Here is a 6,000-nt window from a genome sequence, read left to right on the forward strand (position 1 = left end):
CACAGCCGTTTAAAGCGTTTTCCAATATGGAGGGGTCAGTTTGGATCAGGGGCCCGTCTGCTTGACTGAAAACCTGCAAAGCTGGTGTGAAACATTTCTTATTTGACAGCCTCTCTCCTCGGACTCGGTAATGATAATAAAAAAAAAAGCTCCGGACTTCAAACATGTCAGGGATGAAGAGTATCACATTTTGCCTTCTACAAGGGGATCGATTCAGTTTTTGATTACGTGAAACGAAAGTATAAAAACTGTTTGTGCGCTTTTGTCTTGCTTACACTATAAATGTGTGTCAAATATTTTTATTTCTCACTGGATGCTAAAAACGGAAACTTTATTGAAAAGGGTCAGAATTTATCATTCATTATATTAATTGTTAGGCTTCTTCATTCAGTATAAATTAGCTGGAGACTTAAACTTTTTATATAGTGGACATGTTGCATTAATAAAATTTAAACATGCTTGTATGACCTTCAACCTTTACGATTATTTGTATTTATATAGGTGTCTAGCCTTTAGCAGGCTTAGCCAAATGTCTGATTGAGATGCTTTGACTTTAAAGTTTTTAGCAAAGAACCAAATGTTTCTAAGGATTTCAAATTTTAATGTATATTTCCAAATCTTTCCTGTTGGACCTAATACAAATTCCCACATTAGAATTCAGTAAAGTGCCATCCAACTCATCTAACCCTAACATGTAATTTACTGTCAAAAGTGAAGTGAAGTGCCAAGCTACTTAAGACATCTCCATTAGATTCCCTTTAAATAAAAAAAAAACAACATTTCACTTCCTGTAAGTATTTCCCACAACCCATAATGGTGTCATTAGGTTGTTTTTTTCCCTCCATTTGAGCCACGCATTTGTAGTCATTTTGAAAATAATCACATAAAGCAAATCAATATCAGTCCTCAAAGACGATCAAGTTTCGTTGAGATGTTTTCTGAGCATCTTCTCCGCCACACAATACTAAACTTTCTTCCCGCTATGATTTCATGTTCTTATGACAGGAAGAGGTCACCTTTGCCTCTTCTATTGATCTTTTGTACGTGACGTCATGCTCGTCGGAAAGCGACCCACTCGGAAAGACAAACGTCAAAACAACTCCTGTAAAGTTTGCTAAAAAACAGACCGTTGGTAGCCTAACATCGTTTTCATTTAGTTAATTTCACTCCAGAAATGGTCACGGAATGCTGCACAGACAAGATTAACATTTGTGTACTTCATTAATAAGTAAATTTAGTAACATACCATAAATACTGCAGGATAGAGAAGGTAGCCTCGAATCCTTAGCAACCATAGAGAAAATGCCCGGCTATCATGTAAGCCCAGGGGTTCTCAAACTTTTCACTGGAGCTAATGTAGCATGTACCATGTACATAAAAAACTGGTGAGTGTATACATTTTGAAGGTCTTCAATTCTCTCGTGGTCTTAGCGCAATGCTCAGAAGGGACACAGCAAATGTCACGGTTGGACAGGCGGGAAGCAGGGGGTTGTCCCATCAGACCGTCAGTTCCTGAAACCACACACACACAAAACTAACTCGTAACAGCACATGTGACATCCTAGAGGGTCCAAATGACCCCATCTTTTAGGACTGCCAGAGGGTTAAGTTTCCTCTGGGATATGGGGAATGACTTTATGTGTCAGTATCTACGCTAGCTATTTCCAACTTTTGTAAATACCGTCGTCTATGAGTCCCAAATGGGCTTGCTACTTCCACAGACAAATTAGCTGGACTTAGTAGAAGAAGCAAGTAGAAGCCATGGCTACTACGGTTCCAAGTTGGCAGAAATAAATTGGAAAAACAATCGCAGTTGCTCTGTTCAACAGATTCGTCCCTCACTTCCGACGTCTGACATGGCACCTTTGCATGATTAAGTGACTTAGGTGCAAAGGGTCAAAAGTCACAGGTGTTTTGTAGCCTCGTCATAACTAACATCAGATTAGATTGAAAAGCAGAAATGCCCTTCAGTCCTCACGCTGGCCCCCTGGCTGCTAATGTGTTTGGTAACGGTAACTAAGCAGTGCTAACCAGGCCAAGCCTTTGTGAGTCACACCAACCAAAACAAAAAAACCCTATTAGTGCAGCCCCACTCCTCTGCCGCCCGCCCTCCCTCCATCCTCTCCTCTTCTCCTCTGTCCATCTCTCCTTTAATGCAATGATGAGTGTATTTCCTTTGCTGCCCTCCCTTCGCCTCAGCCCATCCTCTCATTCACTGGCTCCAAGAGGGTTTGGGGGCAGCACTGTTGTGCCATACATACCTCTGCCCTGACAACAGAGCCGTACAAAGGCAGCGAGGCCGTACCAGCGCAGGAGTCCTGAGCTTTGTGGGGCTTTATGGACAGATATTAACACGAGGACAGAGTTGTGTCCTGGGTAGTATTATGGTCTGGAGCCAGCTGTAGCCCCACAGTTCAGCTGTGACGATCAGATTTTGTCAAATAAATAAGCGGCGGTAACCATCAACGCCGTCCGACTCATTAAAGCCGCAGACTGAGGTCGATTGGAGCCTTTACACCGGAGTGTTTTATGCTTGAGCAGCTGTGGGTCAGAGCTTGTTCCTCCAGACGGAGAGGCGAGACAGACGGACTGACCAGACTGACCCCAGCTTGTGCAGACGGAGCTGGTCGTCTCCGTGATACTGGTTGTGTAAATGTTGCAAAGCAATCTCCCCTCTCTCCGGTTATCTCTTTTATACCTAACCCTAACCCTGACCAGTTAGGGTTTCACTTTTTATGGATTTTCTTTGTCCATTGAATTTGAAATCTTCAAAATTCTGCGAAGGATTTGCAGTCTTTGAAGAAATCAGAAGATTTTTTGTCTTCTGCTTTTAAGGGAACCTAAATGGGGATCAAAAGACTCCAGTCCTGTCACCTGTTGGACGTTTAAAAACATGAAGCAACACATTGCCTATGTTTAGGCTGAATGCGTGGAAGTGTGTTATGTAGTTCTATATTTCCTGCTGACTGTTCAGTATGATCGCCCCTCTGGGTAGCAGTGATTACTCCCCACATTCCTCTCTTTGTTCACAAAACAAAAATGTCTAGAAACAATCTGAACAGCTCACTCCAGCCGGTTTCCCTTGTCGTGTCTTTATGTTTGGACGAAGTTCTACGTTTTAATGTGCTTCTTTGCTTTATTCGTGAGAACAAGCCATCCGTCTCCACCTACGCCGTATAAGGCTGAAAGGCCTTTCTTTTAGCCAAATAGCCCGATAGCTGGCGTTGTTGCCGCGGCAATGTGAGTCTGCGATCCTGGTGGATCCTGAACAGGTGAAGGAAGTTGGTTTGACTGCTGAGTTTAAATATAAAGTCTTTCTTCAGAATCACGTACTCTGCCTTTTCATGGAGTGCAACCTAAAATAGCTGAAGGTTTAATTTACATTTACTGACAAATGTCTCCCTACAGAGAGACAAAGACAATAAACAGGAGGAGCCCTCGCTGCACAATTACAGACATATTTAGAGTTAAGCTCAAATTTGTTGGCATACCTGGAAAGTACAGGTTTAAAATAATTTATTTATCCCAGAATATTTTTGAAAAACAAATTACATTTTCCAAAATACGATAATACAGTGTACAAGGTAGTATCTGTTCGGGAAAAATAGTAATTTGCCAATTACCTTTTTGGCGTGTTTCTTCTATTTTGATTAATTATCTAAAGTGATAAACTTCGTTATTTCGTTATATCTGTTACTGGTTTCACAGTTGACTATATGAACTATATTGTTGCTAAAATGTGGTACACAAATAAACCTGATTGATTGATTGATTGATTGACTGTAAACCTAAATCTGCCTGGCTCGACTTATCGTGGACTTAGCTGACTATCGACACGTTTGAAGAGTCCTGATATGATTTCATTGACTTCAACATGTTCCTGGACGACCAACACAAAGAACCTGAACAGTATTTGTTGGCCCAGATTTAGTGGAGTGGTTCGTCCTGAACCCAAGAGGATACAACAGAACCGTTACCCGTTCTGCTGCCACTTTTTAAACACGGAAAAGTCGCCTTGCAGCCGGTTGTAATGGATGAGTAATGGAAATTTTGTTTTCTTCCAGTCCAGTTCCTCAGAAGTATTTTTTTTTCCAGCACAAACCTGTTTAGACTTTTTCAAAGGTTGCAGTTCACACACATAGCGTGCTAAGAAAAGGCAGTTCTTACTCATGATGCGCCATTCTCACTTTATCTGTGTGCGCTCATTGTGGTTTTGTTGAACCGGATGGAAACATTACCTTGTCTGATGTTTGCATCTGCAAACATCAGCCACACGTGGTAAAAGTGTAAAGTCACCAACTCCTTACCCACTTATACGCAAACTTTCATTTATTGTTTGAGTAATACAGACGTATAACAATTAAAACCATATTTAATAGTCGACCCATCAGTGTAGCATCTCTTTCATTTGAACTACAGTGGATGAACAATCATTACATTTCAAATTTCACAAAAAAAAACAACATCAATAACAAAGCCCCGATAATAATAATAATAATAATAATAATAATAATAATAATAATAATAATAATAATAATAATAATAATAATATATCCAGCAATAATCATGTTTACGTGATCATTTGAAAACTTTTCTTTTCAAATTTTCAATAGTGATCTACAATACGACTATGTTTATTCCATGGTTTTTGATTTTAAATACTGAATAGATACATTAGCTAGCATACGTCAAAAAAAAAAAAAAAATCTGTCAGTTGTTCACATGTGAGCGAAGGTCTGGAAGCTCAAACACAAGCTGCGTAGAGCTGCCAAACAGAGAGCATCAAGGGAGGGAAGAACGTTGTTCCTTCATTTCCAACCATAATTGCTTAGTTCTACACACACACATGCATTTCTATCTTTACAAAGACTTTACATTGACTCACATTCATTTTTCTAAATTCATTTCTATAGCCCGCTTTCCCTTAAACAGTATATTTCTAACCCAAACCTTAACCAGAACTTAATTCAAACCTTTTACCTTTTCGCTGCTGGATCTGTTGGTAATGACTTAAAAAGTGGCTCAGCTGTTCTCTGCTGCCACCTGCTGGACATAACACAGATAGCAGGAAAGAGCGGTTCACTGCAACCTTATGTAAACTGAAGCGGCTAAAACCGCGAGACTACAGTAAGTCCCTCTGTGTGTGTATGGAGGCACCTGGAGGAGTTCTGTGAGATTTACCTTCTTACATCTTTTTACATGCCAGACCAACACAGAGCAGCGCAAAACAGGATGAAGGAAAATACAAAGATCTGAAAAGTGGTGCACATTGATTTATTTTTATTTGTAAAATTAAAAATAAATGGAATTTTTATAAATTGATTTATAAAAATTATTTTTTATAAATTTATAAAACAAATGTATATTTTTTAATTTATATAAATATACAGTTTTCTTTATTTATAAATATGTTTATATATAAATAAATATTTTTATTTATAAAAATATTTATAAATAACACATTATTATAAATATATGTATTTATATTTTTACTAGCATTTGTTTAATTAACACGTTTGTAACTTGTTAATAGTCCACTCAACAAATGTGCACTATCTCACGTTTTTGGTTGTTGTGTAACAAAATGTAAACTAAAGCGGTGCAAATACCTACATCAGGTTCTTTTTGGGAGTTGTCTCGCCATCAGCAGCCATGCTGTGGTGCAGCATGATTGAAACAGCTGATATCCGGGACGTCAGTGTGCATCTGTCCATTTGCAGCGTGGCGCGTTATCGGTTTGACCCCCGTTTGACTCGAGCACACCGAAGAGTCTCAGTGTGTGTGCTAGCAAAACGGAAACCAGGCGGCTGAAAAACAATAAATTCATTAAGCAGAGGTCATTTACTTAAAGAAAATGCATCGCTTGAACTCTTTGCATCGCATCTTGTTTTGCTTTAAAAATACATCAGTAGGGAAATGCAAAACTGAACCTCGCTGGTATGAGCAAGCAGCGCGTGGTGGAGAAGTCTGGATCGTGTCTAAAAGACGTGGAAACAGACG

Source organism: Xiphophorus maculatus, chromosome 23, assembly GCF_002775205.1.
Source record: "Xiphophorus maculatus strain JP 163 A chromosome 23, X_maculatus-5.0-male, whole genome shotgun sequence".
NCBI classification, from domain to species: domain Eukaryota; kingdom Metazoa; phylum Chordata; class Actinopteri; order Cyprinodontiformes; family Poeciliidae; genus Xiphophorus; species Xiphophorus maculatus.